This window comes from Puntigrus tetrazona, chromosome 13 (assembly GCF_018831695.1).
Source record: "Puntigrus tetrazona isolate hp1 chromosome 13, ASM1883169v1, whole genome shotgun sequence".
NCBI classification, from domain to species: Eukaryota; Metazoa; Chordata; class Actinopteri; order Cypriniformes; family Cyprinidae; genus Puntigrus; species Puntigrus tetrazona.
In genome coordinates, this window is record NC_056711.1 from 12,242,250 (window position 1) to 12,262,107 (window position 19,858).

At 35.3% G+C, this 19,858-nt stretch overlaps 1 protein-coding gene across 6 annotated transcripts in view; it reads right to left on the reverse strand.

The window, feature by feature from the left end:
• c13h2orf50 (chromosome 13 C2orf50 homolog) overlaps positions 1–19,858 on the reverse strand; it is a 45,408-nt gene that overhangs the window by 22,293 nt on the left and 3,257 nt on the right. For 5 of the 6 annotated variants that reach the window (XM_043256006.1, XM_043256012.1, XM_043256011.1 and 2 more), the window contains exons 2-4: positions 6,578–6,673; positions 6,425–6,479; positions 5,489–5,673 (exon numbers count right to left, since the gene is read on the reverse strand). The gene's annotated coding sequence lies outside the window, so the exon portion shown is untranslated. Of the gene's footprint in view, positions 1–5,488; positions 5,674–6,381; positions 6,480–6,577; positions 6,674–19,858 lie in introns of all 6 variants that reach the window. The other variant, XM_043256005.1, reaches the window with a different exon arrangement.

Sequence of the window (19,858 nt, forward strand, 5' to 3'; positions counted from 1 at the left end):
AATATGAAACTCAAAATGCTAAAAGCACAAGAACTTCCATGTGCAGTGGTCAGAGTTTTCATGTGGAAACAAGCTCTTCAAAAGCATCTCTGGGTTCGACGCTGAAGGCAATAAAGCAATCTGAACAAATTTTTATTTCTGCTTCTACTGGGGCTTCAAAGGAAGCTGCAAAATGTGAGAAGAGGAAGAGGCACGAGAAGGATGAGAAGGGGGAGTTAAGATTAGGATGGGTATTATCAGCAGGGCAAGACATTGCTGTCAAGGTTGTATAATTAGCGTAATGCTGAATTAATAATGCCCCATCTCTCACAAATCCTCAAGCGATTCCTTTTGCCACAATCACTCACATTTTCACATCTTTAGACAACGACATCTTTTATGTCCCAAAAAGGCTTAAATGTAACCTATCTCATTTAGTACACGCAGATCCATTAATATAGGGGCTTTCATAACCTTTTCATAGTTCCTAAAACTATGAAGTGAGTGAGTGAATTTATTTAAATTCTAAATGGATTATTGTAGCCTACACAACATGCCAAGAGTGCTCCCCTTATAATCACTAAAAAGCTACACTTAGTTCATTGCAATCTCATAAAGTTCTGATATATTCAGTGGAGCTCTACAGTGCGATTAGAGAGCACATGACCCTGACACATCATGACACGATGCATTTCGAACAAGCCTAATTTCCAATGCTGCCTTCACGTGCTATTTCCTATTTCCCACATATGAAGTCGTGATTACTTGCTTGTTATATTCAAGTGCTTTAATGTTGAAAAAAAAGGAGCTACCCATTGGTTTACAATTATGAACATTCACCGAGCTGACAATTGAGAAATTTCGGTCAAATGCATGCATATCTAGCCCATAAATATGCCACTTTTTACACTGCATCATGTTATAGTATGGGGCGTAACATTTCAGTCAAACGCTTGAGGTATTCGGCCAATCGCAACGCAACAGATTTCTGCCCAATCAGAGCACAGGGAAACAATAATGTACAGTAGGTGGATTTTTTTTTTAAACTTAAACCACATAAACACATTGCATTACACCAGATACACAAAATAATGTTCTTTTTAGAAACATCATATGACCTCTTTATGATATTTGCGTTGAAATCGAAGAGCCGTCTAACCCCCCATAGAGCAACGCAACTAAAATGTTCCCAGATCCAGAAATGTAGTAAACGCATTGGTCAGCATTCAATGTGACATCTGTGGCTCAACTTCAGTTTTGTGAAAAATATGCTCTACCAGAGTACTAGAAAACAAAAAAAAATTATTTTCACTACTTTAAAATATATTAAAATTCAAAAGAGTTATTTTAATAATATTTCACAATACACATGCACACTTAATGATAAAGTAATTAATACCACTAATCATTTTACACTTTTAGAAAATTAATTAAAAAGGCCACAGCATTATATATGCATAATTCTAGAAAATTAAAATAACAGAATGAATTTACCAGTGGTCGATTACATTCTTATCTACACTCTGCAAAGACATTGCATTTCCAACAACAAACAGTAATGAGTTCACAAAGGACATAAAAATTTATAAAATGTTAGCAGTACGTACTCAGGCTGTGATGGGACAGAATAAGCATATGAGATCAAATCAACAACCACAGCACTTTGATAACATTTATTCTTTGGCTGAAACAACTCCATTAAAACCATTAAAAAAACATAATCTTCATGGCACAGCTGGGAAAATCAAGTAGAGCACCTCAAAAAAATTGTTTATTTGAATGGTTCGTCAGGACTTCTTTTCATTTTATCTACAGATGGCCTGGGAGAGTGATAATGAGATTGCATTTTGTTCTGCAATAAATTTGAAAGAGATTATGGCCTTTGAATTCACAAATACACACATGCACTGCATTGCGGCAGGTCCTGCTATGTTAGAGCTGTTACACTGCAGGAATTTGCATCTCACACATCCAGTCCAACACACACACACACACACACACTGGGACACTGCTTTAAAAAGACACTCAAACATGCACACACTTTAACACTTCACGTGTGTGTTTGCGTGCTGCAGTAATAGACAGCAAAGCTCCACTGGCTCAGTCGTGCACTGCTTGTCTCAACAAGTACCTGAGCATCTCTCTCTCTGTCCATCTCGACAACAGCAATTTTTTGTGCTAAAAACTTGCACATTCTCATAATGGTTTGGTACAAAAGACTCAATTCTCTCTCATCAAAGCTCAAACAGAGGCTGTAGAAAAGCAGAGGCTGTTTGTCTTTTCAAAAGCCTTTCATTTTCTTTATATTGAACACCTTTTTCATTATACTTTTTATGTTAAACTATTATAGTTTTCATATTTTTGTATTAAACTAAACAGAATTCAATAACACATCTATTACCGTAATGGTGGTACCATGACACTGAATGATTACAATATTCATATACCATGGTATTTAGAGGGTACTACAGGCTATATAACATTAGGTACATTTTGAGGTAAAATAAAATTTTTGGCACTCTCTTGGCATGGAGAGAGAGATTTAAAAACATATATTAGAATACTGGCTAGACATCTTTGTTTTTTTTGTTTTCAACCCTATTTTCCAGCTACCCTGAACAACATTGGTTCTTGGTCTGGTTAAAAATAGAGATCTCTCAAATACAGTATCTTGCTTTTTTCTAGGAAATACCTTAAGATCTTTCCAGCAGATATCGTATCAATACAACATCCCGAGAACCCATATCTTGTAAAACCTTCGGATGGGTCATTTTGTACAGTTTCCTGTCTGATAAGGGAAAACTGAGACTGGAATTGACTGGAACTGAAGATATTTTAACAAATGTACTAAGGGGAAAATATCTGAAATAGACAATGCCTTGCCAGATACATTTGCTTCTTCTTTAGTTTGTAGTTTGAGGAATGTCTGGGAAAAGGACCCAGGTCATGACATCAGTGCAAGCAAATGTACTTCACTGGGGATTAATGAATTCAATAAAAAAAATGAACAGAATTTATCTCATTCCACTGCAAATCTCATGTTTTTTTATTCAAATATAATATAAATAAAAGAGAACCATTTTCCACTGCTTTTGGAATTAAAATACAATACAATCGTGTCATGGACAAAAATATTTGAATTTCTAAATTAGTTTTTTTGCTTGTCCTTGGAATTGTATCTGCTGAAACCTATTTCTAATTCTGGTTTATCTGGCATAGAAATGCATATTGTTATTTTGGTCATCCTATTAGTTGCCTTCCTTCAAAATTCATTTTACTTCCACTTGAGAAATTCACTTAAGATAAAAGCATAATGACTTTTGGCTGATATTGGTAGCCTGTCGGGACTGTTAACCTCTCCTGGAAATCTATTCTCAACAGAAGTGATATTGTTTTCTGCCCTGTTTGGCATTTACTAGTCTATTTGTATTTTTGTTCATTGTTGATTGTTTATTGCATGGTTGCTGATTGACAAGTTTACGTTCACTTTTTACCACTTTGAATTGAATTAAAGATGGTTAATAAAAATGAATAAAAATAACAAATCATCAAGAGAAGTTAAAAAGAAGGCAATTAAGACATCAAAAATAATTAACAAAATTACATAGTAATACTTAACAATAAGTTCAAAGTAGTTCATATTTTTCACAATATTGATTATTAACAATAGATAATGAAAATGTATTTACAGAATTACTGATTTGAATGATGCTGAAATCAACATTAACCAGGATAATATAAATATACTGCATCATTTTATGTTTATGTTAATTAGAATTCGTGAAAGAAACAGTATAATTCTAGAACCTTATTGTAAACTGTAGCAAATTTTTGCTATACTGTTTTTTTTTTTTTTACCTTTCTAAAGCTAAAGCACAGGCTAAAGCTTTTTTATCAATTTTTAGCAATGTTCTACTTTTCTAGCAATTTTTCTGAACAGGTCATCCTGGAGACATTAAAGGTATTGAGTTCCTGATCTTTTGATACCAAGCAGATGTTGTTACACTGCTGAGTCAGTAATCAGTGCAGCGATGTGGCTAGAATGACAGGAAGTCCCATGTCGATTCCACACAGGAGCTTCCAGTGCAAAGCTGATTGTTTTACAGACAGTTTGAAGGAGAACGAGGAAAAAGTGAAGCTTCATGTTTGAAACTTTTGGCACAGCCGGAGCTATTGTCTGTGTTAAAATGAACAGTTTTTTAAATCAGCTGGGAGTTTCACAGAGTCATCTATACTGATTTATATAACGTTTTAACTTGACTGATTAGTAAAGTTCCAATGTCTCTTCATCGGCTTTAAAAGAAAACAAGCCCAATCTAAATGAAAATTAAATAGCTTATTTAAAGTGAACGGCACACAAGAAGTGACTGATTGTGGAGCAGCACTATAACGGCTGACTTAAATCTATAAATACTGTGGGGAATATGGGGCAGAACTGAATTATAAATGTAAGGGGAGGCTGAAAGTGTCTATGTAGGGGGGTGAGGAAGAGACAGAGAGGTGAGATCAAGAGAGAAATATGATCTGACAAATATGAAATATGATGAAACTTGATATGGAATATATAGTGTTTGGCTGACCTGATGTCTTGTGCATGATGCAGCTTTACATTACAGTAGTATACTAGCTTTTCAACAGCAAGGTAATAACCGCCCTAAAAAAAATAATAATAATAATAAATAACACAAAAGTAAAAGTAAACAAAACAAAAATCAAAAGAACTCACTGATGCTGATTTAGATAGTGATAGCACTGCTATATTTGAATAATTTATATAAGTAAAGTATGCATAGTAGATTTATTTTAAGTCCTTTTATTTGCACTGATAATGATAAATAATTCAAAAACCCTCATTATTTTCTGGTAGAAATGACAGCTTTGATTTAATTGTCAGTAGCAAACATTTTTGTAAAAAGAAGCTTAACTGTGTAGTTTAGCTACTTTGAAACTTGTCAAGCTACAAGCGGCTCTTAATTTAAAGCAGCTTTTCCAGAACCAGAGTATAGACCAACTCTTGTGTGTTTCTCTGTCAGGGTTTTTTTTTTCTTTCTTCTCATCATCACTGAACTACAAGTGCAGCTCTCTTTGGCCCCTCTGGCTGTTGGTACTGTGGAGAAGCTCATTTATTTTCCCTTAATTTTGTGTACTTCTTTTTAGCTTCTTAGAGAGAGAGAGAGAGAGAGAGAGTCTTCGCTAGCTTCTGGCTGACTGGTGCATGTTTAATGTTGACTTTAAACACTGACATTAAAGAAGAGGAAATGGAAGAGGGAAAGAATAAAGTAGAATGTGAATGTGGAGAGAACGGCTTCCTCCGTATCATTTTAACAGCCTTTTGACATTTAAGTCTGATACACATCCACAAAGAACATATAGTTATGCTCCTTGAGGAGAAGCTGATCTTTAAGTATGGCTAAAAAACTGGTAGAGGGAAGAGAGAGATGATTTTTCTGTTCATGGTTCAGTGATGGTCACTTCAATCTACTGTTTAGAGCTGAAAGCGAGCACTTACCGTTCTTTTTCAAAAGGTCACTTTCAGGTCGGCCACTTTGAGATATGTGATTAAAATGCCCAGCTGCTTAGTGGCCTTGCAATAGAGAAATCAGCGGACAGCTAATTAGAATTGATCCCATCTGCATGGCTTCATTGATCCGTATTCCACACACAGACTCGAATCAAATGCAAACCACTAATATCCTGAATGTAAAAAAAGTGGACAAAAAAGTTAAATTAAAATTTTCAGTAACTAATAGCCAGAAAACATGGACTACTTTTGTGATTGTTTTATACTTCTTTTTTTTTTGCACTTTCTTTAAAGATTATCAAAGATATTATTGGTATTTACAGTAGAAAAAAAAATAACAAAACAGGTTTAAGTGAAAGATTTAAAAACATAAATACTGAACTACAAGCAAAATTAAACTCCAAAAAAAAAACATTCATGTTTTCAAAAAGTATATGCATTTCAATCGCATTAAAATTGTGTTTGTAAAAGTGTAAAAGTCAAAATGTTTGGATTTGAGACTATTTTAAAAAATAATCTTTACACAACGTTAAGCATATTTAAACATATTTTTACATATATATATTTTTTTTTTTTTTTTTTTTTGTATTTTCCTAGAGCTATATATCATAAAGGTTTGTTTGGGTAGAATGAAATATGACTAAAGATGAATTAATTCAATACATTGAAGCAAGAGACATGCTGAGAAAACACTGCACATAAATGGCACATGCATAATTTTTCTAATGTGTCTCCTGCATGTAAAGATGAAAAATGAAAGCAATTAGTAAGGTCACATGCACGCATACACAGCACATGCTACAACAACGTCAGACACAGCTGTTGAGCTCAACCCTAAAGGTGTTTTAGTTATTTGCCTCTCTCAGAGTAAATCTCAGCACCTGAGCTGTGTTTAGCTGTAGTCCAGAGGTCAGATGAACACACCTGCTAACTGCTCTACCTGAAGCCAGTAATGAATCCACCATGGATCGTGAGAATCCTGTAAGAAACAGTTTTATAGAAGCTATAGTGAACAGACTTTTTGTTATTCTTAATATAAAAACACAGTATAGACTTCAAAGAGCATTCGAGACTTACCGTCAAGAGGATGGCTTTATGGATTCACTCTGCTTGTTCTCCACACACTGTGCCTTTCATTTGTTTGTTGTGAGGAGAATGAGGTTGTTTTTCAGCCTGCAGGATGTTCAGAGACAGAGAAAAAACAACATGAGCTCTCATTCATAAACCCTTATTATAACAGCTTCTCTCAAATGTCACGGCAAGATCAAACACACACTCAAACAACTTTGCATTGCTTTTTGCTGAAGCGAGGGAAATTTGGTTTTCAACATCTATATCTTTTTTGTTGTATAAGACAACAAAGACGAAAGCCTGCTGATTCAGATGATACCAGATGTGAAATTGTACTTGCAAATTAGTTTTGTCCAATGAATCCTTTGTATTTGTACACAGAGTTACAGCTTTTACTGTTTTCTTAGCAGCATGGTAGGTCATATACAAAACTGTTCAAAAGTAATGCTTTTGATATTCTTTTATGAAATATATCTTTTAAATCAATATTAGATTTATGATAGCAAAGCTGAATTTTACACAGCTATTACTCCAGTCTTCAGTGTCACATGATCCGCAGAAAATATGGTGTATGGAAAACTGACAATCATATGGGTTTTGAACTACAGAACGGAGCAAAAAAAATCTAATTATAAAAACTAAAAATCCCAAAAAGGACTTCAAAGGTCACAGAACATGCACGGTTTATAAAGCTGCAAGCCGGTGACCCACTTGCCCCCATACAAAGTCTCAGCTATACAGTCATACTTGCTCTCCTCCAGAAAAAGTGCTTTGAAGAAGTGAATGAGTCAGGAGAAAAAGTCTTTCAAGGGTTGCTGAGAATCTCAAGGAGCATTATTGAGGGTTTTAGAGGAGAGCACTGGAGCTCTGAAAAGTTACGGCGTCAATATTTCAGCAGAGTTTTATTTAGGGGAAATAAAGAGGAGAACCATGAAAGATTCACTCAGGGGATGATGTTCCCTCATCTCATGTGTGAGCGTGAGCGTGCATTTAAATCGCCACTGGATTCTCTTGCGAATAGACCACTAGCTCTGTCTGTGGGCACGGACAAACAACCGCTGTCCCTTAATGTCAGTTAATTTAAAATAAAACGGACTGTCACAGCATTTCATATCAGGTGTGTTGATGAAAGCGTTTGTTCTCTGATGTTAGATCAGTGTGAGCAGCCTAACAGTGTGAATGGGCTGTGTGTTTGTCTGTTGAATATAAATGAGAGATGAGTTAAAAAAAAAAAAAACCAAAGCAAAAAGACAAGAGAGGGTGATTTCTTTTGTCTCTCATTACTCTTCCATTATGTCTCTCAGTTGCTTGTTTTCTGCATATTGTGCATCATGTTTTAGTTGTACACGTTTTTGCCCTTGTCCTCCAGCAGATTCGTTCTGTCCCTCTGCTTTCATTAAGTCATGCTTGGCTCTAGTTTTAATTTGAAGTTTTGTCATTTCTATATTATCTTTTTAAACCCAATTCATTTATTTGTCAATTAGTAAATTATTATTCAGTATTGCTATTTTTACAAACATTTTTACTTTGAAATGTAAAGTTTATATTTTTGGAAGCTACTAGGTACTAGGTAAGCTAGGTAAGCTACTGAGCAAGTTTATTTCAGAAAAATATATATATATATATATATATATATATATATATATATATATATATATATATATATATATATATATATATATATAGAGCTATATGTTATGCAAATCTCAGAATGTATTAGTTTATTCTTAAATATATATTCAGCCCCTGCGATAATAATGTATGTGAAAAAAAACTTTTCTATATTGGTGCAAACTGTTGTAAATGAGCCTATATTGATACAAAAACTAAATTGCCAAGTGTCCAAAAATTGAGTTAACACAGAGACTGAGAGCTGTCATGATTTAAACAAGCAGGTTTTCCACTATAACTATACCTAACAAGAAGAAATACCTGTCTCTGTCTCTTACTCCCTCATTGTACCTATCTGCCCCCATTTTATCTTTTTAACAGACTCCGATATAATAGAGTTCCTCTAGTTTCTTCAACCATGACTGAGGTGGTGCCGCTCGCATGGGACTTTTCCCACAATGGCGTGTAAGTTTGGATGTCACAGACAACCGTGTTGTCAGACGTCTTGACAAGACACAGAGGCATCATTATCTTGATGTTACTATGGGAACTGAAAAAAAACAAGCCCTCATTAGGTGGGAAAATGACAGACGCACACACAAAGAAGCTCACACGCACACGCCGAGACAGAAAAAAAATAACGTTAGATGATGGCAGTTAAGCAGACAGAGGATGCAGCCAATCATACACACATGCACAAACAAACACGCAATTGCAGAGTCATGTAAAGAGAGAAAGAGAGATATAGAGAGACAGAAGAGATGACAAATGATAAACAGGATCTTTTAGTTGATAGGAGACACAACAGAGCTGACGGGGGGCTTAGAACATTGAAATACTATTTGAGTTTCTGCACAGTCTTCTCAGCTGGAGATTATTTTGCATGTTGCATATGTAACAGTTTATACTGTGAATAATGGCTGATGTTTCTCAGACTGAGAATCTGACAGAAATATCTAATAAATATTTAAATACAACGTCAGTAAATCAGGTTTGGCTTGCCAACAAGAGCTAAAAGAGACTGTAATACAATTTGACTGACAGACCCCTAAACAGTAAAAGTGCTGCGTGGGTCCGGTGCTACGATTCAAGCATGGTATCCTCCATTAAATCACCTCAAGATAAATGACCTTCAAGGTCAGGAGGAATTTCTATTAATCAGTCCATTTTAAATTATAAAAATGATAACTGACAGTTCCAATGCAGAATTGTAGTTTTTAAAATAATTCCAAACTAAGCTAATGCATCCAGCTTTGTGTGCAATAAGCGTCAAGCAACGCACAAAACTAAAAGGCGGTACAGACAGTCTTTGTAAATATTTGAAACTAAAGATTTTCACTAGTAAATGAAACCTCTGATCTGAAAAGTACAAATTAGATTGTTGAAATCAATTCATAGCCAGATCACCACACTCCAAAACACTTAAAATTTGTGACAAATTGACAAAATATTTGTGACAAAAACCGTAAAAAGGAAATATTTTGCAAAGTTGTTAATAAAGACGACTGAATTATGTTTTACAAGAAACTATTTCAGTCTTTCTACTTCTAAATTTCAACTATTTATAAATTCACAACTATTTGTAACTATTTCCTTTTTTTTGAGAACAATTAAAAAGCTGTTTACCCTATTACTGTGCAGTATCAAGCTAAACCATTAATAAATTAAAAACAAAGGCTAATTTTTAAAATGATCTTTTTTTTTACATCCAAGATAAATGCACTGCTACTGACTGAGATAGATATTTCTTAAAGTTTAAAAAGTGTTGGAAAGTGCTGCCAGTCAGTATCAAGTTACTGCTGCGTTGCTGCAGCGATACGGAGTAGAGGAAAGATGGCACAATCTGTCTGGTGGAAAAGAGGAAATGCCACATGCACACAAACAAAACACTCTGCAGGCCTAAGACATCATATTGAGAGAGAGAGATTGAGAGATATGTGCGTCCCATGGTGTCGTTTATATACTGTATTGTGTATCTGAGCCTTGCTGTCTATCCAGGGCTCTGGTGTATGATCACAGCTACACACTCTGTTGGAGCGGCAAGAGTTTACACACACACACACAAACACGCACAGCTCAGCTACACCAGGGATCTGCCGGTACCCATAAAAAGACATTCGCACCCCGTTGAGACAACAAATGCTCCCCAGAGACCTACTGCTCTCGGATCTCACTCGAAAGACCGCAGGAGACCGTTCAAACACACCTGTAGATTTCTGAATGTTTTCGAATTAGTGATTAGATCTTGGCACACAAAAGTCTAAAGACCACATTATTTTTTGAACAATACATATATTTTTGAATAATTTCAAGTGGGACTTTTTTTCCAAATATAAAATTCCAAGATTCCAAATAAATATTCTGGATTCTAAGGATGTTTGTGACTACTCTGATATGGACAAGACGATGCCTTTGAGTTTGTTCAGTGTAAGTGCTGCTGTCATTACTGCAAAAGAGTGACAAACCATATAAAGAGACATTTTGTAATTCATTAGAAAAACATTTTCACTTCAACTTTTCACTCAAACGTTCTTGCTGATAATATAATTTGTAAATGTTGTATTAAATTAGAAAAGATTGTAACAGAGAAGCATTTTCACTATAAGTACTATAGAGCTCTCAGACTTTTGTACGTCTGTCTGGTCTTTAGTAATGGGCTTAGATTCTTTAAAGAAGATTTCTACACAAATCTTATTTGATTTGGTGTGAATATAAAGCAATACACTATTGTTAGAGAAAAGAAAGGAAGAGAAAAACCTTGTCATACACACATATACACCAATCAGACCACTTGCTACCAAGAAATAAATGTGCATCAGGGCGGACAGAAAGCCTACAGGCAGAACGGCTTCAAAGCCTGCTCACAGTGTGTGTGTGTGTGTGTGTGCGTGAGTGCTTCCGCCCCCACACTGTCATTTTCACACCTGTTTCTATGTGATAAGACTCTTCTCCTTTATTTTACTCTTATGATAATAAGGGCTTGTTCCTCCCTAAACTCACACACATGCACATTTACCTAAATTAGCACATAGCTTTATAATGACTGGAAAAAATTAAGACCTTAAAAATATTTAATTCTTTTTTTGTCCCTTTTAGAATTTCATGAAATTTTGGATGCAAAATATTATTTTATTCATAGACAAAACATATTTTATATCAATGTTAAAAATAATTTTGGAATTAGAAAATGTATACTACTATTCAAAAGTTTGGCTCAGTTTGGATCCTTTATTATTATCACTGTTACTACTGAAAATGAAGTGATAGTAATAGCATTAACAATGTTATATTTAAATATCTAAATATTAACTTTCCGTTCATCAGAGAATCCTGGAAAAATATTAAACTTTCCACAAAAAATATTAAGCAATACTGTCAACATTGTTAATAATAAAATTTCAATATGGTTAATAACAAGAAATGTCACCTGAGCAACGAACCAGTATATTAGAAGGATCTGAAGGATTTCTGAAGTATCATGTGACACTAAAAAGTAGTAATGACTGCTGAAATGCAGTTTATCCATCAGAGGAGAAACATTACAGCTTAAATTATAGGGCACAGTTGTTTTAAATTGTAATAATATTTGTTTGACCTGTATGTTTGTCTAAATATTATATCTTTGTCAATACATTCAGCTTTAGTATAAAAAAAATTAAAACCACAAATATTTATTAAGAGTAGTAGGCAAGTATAGCTGTATATTATTTATTTTATGATTTTTTATTTTTTTTTATTTTAATGAAATTCTACTTGCAAATGTAACCCTGTAATAAGTGCACGCATAAACACACATTTACAGTAAAGTACCGGTGCACATCTATTGTAAAATTATTTAAATTAAATTACTAAAAATAAAAGTTAAAATAAAATAGAATAGAATAAAACACACAAAGGGCTTCAAGTGCAAATCCACCACTGTTTCTTCCTTGTGCTATTGAGGATCAACAGAAAAAAAGAGGTATTTTCACAGACACAGATAAATGGCAAACTGACCACAAACACACACACTCTTATCCCTCTGCCTGGTTATGATACTTCCTGATTTAATCTAACATCGACTTCAACAGAATGGACATCACATGAGGTTCTGTGTGTGTCAAAGAGATTAGAGATAAATCAATACAAGTGATTGGTTGAACTTCTCACTCCGTTAGCCAGCATTAATCTCTGTGATTTATGATTGTGTGTTCTGTCAACATCGCTCTCTGATTAACGCATGTGTGCCGCTGCAGTCCTACATTAAGCTCATTTATGGATCCCACAAGTGAATCACACATAAGAAGCACTACCAATAAATGACAGAATGGAGAGATGGATGAGGTCAGCACTTCAGAGGACTCCCAAATACTTGTCTAGGCTTGTGATTATGCAAATCCATCTCAGACCATTCATGCAAATAAAAAAACCAACACACTCTGAGGAGACTTCAGTGTAACCCAACTGCAGATACATTGTAGCTCCCAAATGGAAATGATTCCTTGAGCAGATAGAAACAAAACAGCATTTTGGACTCCAAACAGTAATGGAATTACTAAAAAATAAATAAAATAAGAATGAAAGATCTTGAATTTTTTACTTAAACACTATGTTGCAGCTTTAGGGGCAACAGTACTGTACATGGTTAAAACATTTGGGGTCAGTAGGAGAAAAGTCTCGTACTGTACGTTCACTAAGACTGGATTTATTTAGTGATATTTTTAACTTTTTAACATAAATTGTTTTAGTATATTAAAAATGCATTTATCCCTGTGACGGCAGAAATTGACCTTTATAAATCATTCCAGTACGCTGATTTAGTGATCAAGAATCATTCAACAAGTGCAGAAACCATTTGTTTCAGGATTCTATGATGAAAATAAAGGTATTTATATCAATTCATTACATTCTTGCTGAACCAAAGTGTGGTATTCAATGTATTTCAATAGAGGGTATGGGATAGTGTTCAGTTACAACATGACCACAAGGACGGAGAGGGAGTTCCAATCCATCAGTACAGTGGACAGAGACTGACCATGGGGAACACCAGGACTTTTCTAATGTGGTTTGGTCAACCTGTTTTTTCAGCTGTCCTGACTAAATTTAGATAAAAAGGTAAAGAAGGTACACAATGATATTAAAGGGAACAATTGTCACAGCGGCCCATTTAAAACAATGTGGCTACAACATAGATTTTAAAACAAGTTGCTATTATGTTAACAGAAGACAGGGACAGTGAAAAATAAAATACTGTAGCAGGCAGAGCAATCTCACTTCACCATGCACCAAGCATCAATAATCGGAAGAAAAACCTGAATGCTGAATTAAGGGAGGTTATGTGAATGCATCTCTGAGGGGAACTGACTGTCTTAAAAAAAGTTTAGATGGTATGTACTTTTTATTTAATCTGGTAGCCTGTTTAAAAGTTCAGTGCAGTTTTGTTTACAGCAGTAACAAAAGAAATACTGTGTTGCTGTTCCATAAGTGCCACCTGCTCTTAGAGAGTGTATTTGCATTCTCATTTAGCCTGTCTCCTTTTTCTTACCTGGTCTCACGGCATGAACATACCTGGAGACACTTTTTGGGGGTGAAACACAAAATACATACCAATCAGTATATACCACTGCAGACTTCAAAATAATATTAATAAGCTGGTAGATTTAAAAACTGTTGATTTTGAATGTTAGCATCACACATATCCAGCTTTATATCTATGGGTTTGCTCAATAGCTCACAAAGTACGGAGACATACTTGAGACCTGAGGTGCTCCGGTTCAAATCCTGTGTAACCACGGTTCAACAACACAGTTGCGTATAAAGAAGTTCAAGTGGCACGGCTGCAACAACAAATGCATTTTTATGTCACACACCAACACGTACCAATTTCAACATAATAAAAAAATGCCAGGGTTCACATATTGAACCCATGTTTTAGCGCAGCACAGTAGACATAGTGTTTGAAAACTGCAGTAATATGTATTTACTGGTACGCATTTTGCATTTACAGTCTCGCTAAAAAGTGCCCCAGTTTCTGTTTCACGCAACTGATCATGCTACATGTAACATGTTTGTTTGAAATTTGCTTCAAATGCAGTAATTGTGCGTTAAATCTTCATTACATGCAGCCACTGTGCACAGTCAGGGGAAAAAAAAACACATGATATATATTTTTGGTCAAACCGCCCCAACCCTATTTTAGACATATCAAAATATAGCCAAAATCAATATACCTATGAATGAACTAAATAATAGAGCAGGCATGGTTTGTATTTGACTGATCAAGGTCCTACAGGCAGTTTCATCGTCCCAGTCCATCCCTGGGGATCATCAAACTTCAAATGTCCCTTTTTTACAAACACAACTGACCTTTAACTCAGCGAGCCCTTCCACCATCCTTCTCACTCTCTCTACTCACAATCTACACACACACCCAGAGACACAAGTGTAATCTTTGAAAAAGGCTGAAGATGCAGATCTCAATCTAAAAAAAGATTATGGGATGCCACTCCACTTGATCTGATGATCAGACAAGAGTATAGCAGAGACATCCAACACTTTAAGCCTTAAACATGGCCAGCATGTTAACAAAAAAAACATAACACATCAATGATATAAGCTGCAATAAAATAAACTTAAATAACAGCAACTGAACTGAATCGTTTTATCAAAACATTTATTTTCTCTATAAAACCTCTGGAAGTCTAAAAAATAATGAAAGGTCCTGCTGGTTGGCTAAGAGTGCAGAAATGCTTGTGCATGTGTAAAATGAGCAACATGTTGACTCTGATCTTTGACCGATTAATGGTTTTCACTGTGTGAACCATAATAGACAGACGCATGCAGAAAAGAGAGTTTGTACATAACTGCATCAATCAGCCCTGAACATTTCTAAACCAGACACGCATATAGCTTATCACTGACAGATATGGCCTATCCACTTTCCCACTCCCGCTAAGCCCTGTCTACTGTTTGCTCTTCCAGATCAGCAGCATCTTAGAAAGCAGAGCTCAGCATCCCCGTGGCTGTGTTCGTATCGAAAGCTGCCCTGCTATTTCATGCTCTGCCAAGTCTAGGCAGTTCATAAGACACCTGTATGCTCTTTAGAAGTCATCAATGATCTCAATGTGATACTTCTGCCTTTTTGTGTCCTTTCTCTGTGGCTCTAGAATCCACAGTCAGGGCAAGACGCTAGCAGTCTACGGTATCATTATTTCAACATTTTTTTTTTGCAAGATTGTTCACTGTCTCTTCTTGTCAGCTGGGTACCGAAGCAAGTAATCACACTGTCCTCGGGACCAATTAAATGCGACTTCCCATCATTTCCCCAACAGTCTCACTTCCTGCACCACTAAACAGGTTAATTGAAATGATCAGTTATTCATTGTTCTGTCCATCTGTGTAACATTCTCTCTCCTGCTCCTCTTTTTCTAAAGATACCAGATTAAATTTAGATAAATAATGAGTCCTCATCAGTCTTCTGCCGCTCACTATCCAAGCAGTCAACAAACACCAACATTATTCTATGTCTGTCTCTCCAGGAATCAGTCAATAAATCCATGAGTTGAACCTCCTGACTGTTTTTCTCTCGCAGCCCACACACACTCACATCTATCTTGCCATCTAGCATGTTTTCGGTTCTCTCCGTTACACACAAGCATGCACATTCTATCATAGTGCATGGGGACTTTAGAGCAGGCTGAGTTTTTTACATTTTCTATCCCTTTAATCTAACCCTTGCGGAAATATTAAAAGAAATGTTTTAAAATAAAAATTGCCATGTAATAGAAGTAACGATAGATCCTTTCTACCGAAACAATCTAAGTGAAGCAGATTATAGAAAAGAAAAAAAAAAGTAGGCTGGGAATTTGGTTCGATTGATAGGTTGTTGATTAATGGAGGCAGTTCTGAGTATGAGCTTCTAGTCAATTATAAAGAGGAGCGGGGTTTATGTGAACAAAATAAAGCGTCAAACATCACCAGAGAGAAGTCTGTAATTTCATCGGAAAATCTAATTCTGATATTCTGATTACAAATTACAATGTCAGAATAAACAAAAGCTATGAATACATTGTTGAATTGTTCACAAGAAGATCAATAACTTGCATTATAAGAAAATAGTGTGCATTTTTAAATCCTGATTACTTTATTAGTTTCATATTGAATATTAATAGTCGAAATAACAATTTATTCAATTATAATTGCAACTAATGAATCAGAATGTTTAAAAATAATAATAATTAGCAACATTAAACACATTTAATATAACAACATCAATAATAATAATAATAATAATAATAATATATTTTATTCAAATAAAATTTCAAATTTATCGATTCATTATTCCATGGAACACAAAAGCATACCCCTACACTAGTGAAAAAGAAATATACTAAAATACATTTCATGCTAAATATACTACAAATACATTTACATATTTCTGAGCTTAATGAAAACACCTTGTAATTGTACTTTTACAATACTAAATAGGTCATTTAGTTTTAATATTAAGAAATGTGCATTGGGTACAGGTAATACTCCTAATAATTTAACCATACTTTTTATATCAGTACATTTTTAGCAATATGTCAGCAAATATGCTAACAGATTTGAATAATGCTTTATTATTTTTGTATAATGGTGATAGCGCTTAAAATGTAAATCACAAAACATACCAAACATACCAAATGTCATCACTGTTATACACAACAGCTTCAGAAAACTAGGAATACCATATACATGACACACGGACATTTTTTTTTAGTTTTTTGTCACTGATGGAGTTTGACAGTCCCTGGTCACTATTCACTTTCATTATAAAGAAAGGATTCGAATGAATGTCCTTCCTTCCTTTTGTGGTGTAGCGAAGGAAAAAAATAATTCTAAAAGATATGTGTGAGTAAATGGTTTCTTTTTTTGGGTGAACTCTCCATTTAAGGCATCTTTAAATATGCCTTATTAAAGCCATTTTTGCTGATGGTGACCATTAGCTGATTCCAGCCAGGTAATTACAGGTTATACTATCCTTGTGGGCGCAATTTGATCTCAACAATGATGGCAAAAGCTGTCCCTCCATACACAATGCTGAGAAAGTTTATAATGATACCCATATAATGCCCCTGTGAAGTACCTTTTGCCCTCTCTCCAGGGCACAAATCTGAAACACAGCAGAAATACAACATTGGTGAAACAGGAATCATTCAAAAAGGGTCTCATCCATCCAGCTTTTCCTCTATTCATCAAATTATTTCCTTAATGGGCAAGGTGGTTAGGAGCACAATGTGACAAGGCAGTATTTTTCTGTCACATAAAAGACAATCATTACTCGTTTCTCTCTGGCGCTCTTTGAAGTAAAAGGTCAAGTTGTTCTGTCTGTGTGAAGGACTGCACAGTGTTTGAGTAATTATCTCGGACTGGAATTGCCAGAGTGTTGGACTAATTATTTTTGCTGTTAGAACCCTAACGAGCAGCAGAACTGTAGGCGTGAGCTGGCGGCTACAGGCAGAGCACGGTCAGTGCTTACAAACGATCACTAACAATCAGACAGTCTCCTAAATTTTGCACTAAAACACACACATTCAGCCAAGCTCTAAATCTCCTAATGTCACCTTTGCTGTGAGAACGAGCAGACTTTGGCTGAAGCCAAGACTGGTCACACAAACCTTTCGCATCTCATTGTTGTCTGAAGACGGTGTAGAAGAGCGGATTTTTCTTTCATGAGACTAAAGACGTTGAGTAAAACCTAAAAAGAATGGACAGATAAATGGTTTAACCCAATACTCAATTACTTTTCTTAGCAATAGCAGAATTCTGAGAATCACTTCTCATTAGACGTCTCCATTTAGAATAAACTGTATTTTTCTTTAACCAGCATAATTCCAAAACAAGTTTATTTTTAGCAAAACATTAAATGCCATTAAGTGCTTGAGAGTACACAGAATTGGATATTTAAATGTCAACAAACACTTGAGTCGTATAATGGGAGTTATGCACCCGGAGGATAAATGGATGGAATGAACAAATTGCATAGATAAATGAGAGAAAAAATTGTTCGGATTCTTTCAGCAAGTGAATGCCATTTTTCGGCAGTGCATTATTCCCTTTCAGCCTTTGTCAAAAAATTCTCTGCCAAGAATGAGCAAAATTGAGCTCAAGCTAATGTCTAAAAGTACCAATGCTGATATTTCATGAGCAAAAGGTTACAAAATCTAAAAAAATCTAAAAAATATATTTAAAAAAATGCCTTTAGTCATACGACCTATAGAGTAAATCTAGAATGTAGCTGTTGCCTCTCGCAAAAACATTTTTCTAGTTTCTAACCTGTGTGCAGTCATGAGGAAAAAAACTTTCAGGTTAAAATACAGTCAGCTGTGAACACCCAAGCAGCGACTGGAAAAGCTGTAAACATGTTAGCGCTTACTGGAAAGTCTTTGAGCTATAATGCATCGGTCGCTCTCACAATGAGGATGAAGTGTGAACGCTCTCGTGTCTGCAGGGATTTCAGCACAAGAACGGCCACTCAATCTCACGGCCCAATGCTTGTGTGAGACATGCAACGCACATGCTCTCACATGGACTAAACTTCAGCCATATGCATATTTGCAGATATGTTCACATTGTAGACATCTACAAATCTCACTCATTCTCTTAACTGCACAGTAATTAATTTTCTTTTTTTTATACTCCATTTTTAGAATAAGCATTTGATTAAGCATAAACATTAAAGGAATTTATTTTTAAAAAGTTGCCAATGCATTATGAAAATTAAGATAATGTGTCATATTGCCATATAGATGATATAGGTATCAAAAAGGTATTTTATATTCTCATAAAATTCCTCTTATATCATATATTTACATTTACATTTATCCGATGCTTTCATCAAAAGATGATTTTTTTTTAAGAAATAAAAAGTAGATAGGAATAAAATAGAGAGAAATATTTTAGTTTTTTATAATAAATAAAAGGAAAACAGGAATAGAAATAGAACAGATGCTCCTGTTAGATGGCCGCGTTTTATATAAATGAAAGTAAATAAGTAGATACAATAGAAGTAGCATAGAGTGTTAGCATTAATGAGATGATGATAAATAGAGTTTAAGGAACAGACTTAGGTACATCATACATAACAGTTCCAGGTGGAAACTAAATTTGGTGGCATCATTATTGCTGAGCTTTGATTAGATTCTGTTAACGGCGTAGATGCTCTCTAACCATAGTGATGGTGACGGAAGGCCCAAGAGAGCTGATTGGAGGACAGCACAGGTGGCTTCAAGAATCAGACCACGTACAACATTAAACTATGCAAACTTACATATAAAACTAGTACACATTGCAGAATAATATAAACATACACCCCAGAAGAAACCTTTCAACTATTCACACAAACCCACACAGAAACACATCCATACTCCTCACGCAGCGCATCTAAACCTTGTCAGTTATCTCATCACGCTTGTAGGTGCCAGGGCAGCCATCTTGATGGTAGCGTTTCGAGGGTGTATGTGAGAACCCCCTGCCGTGCAGACATGTTCAAATGCTTCTCTATACAACAACCAGACACACATTCCCTCCGTAAACACTCGGTATCGGTTCTCATGACTGACACCAGCCTACATCGTGCTGGGGGTCCTATTCTTAGCCTCCAGTGGCTCTTCGCTGAATTCCGGCATGTTTGGGTGGATTCTGTGACTCATTTGT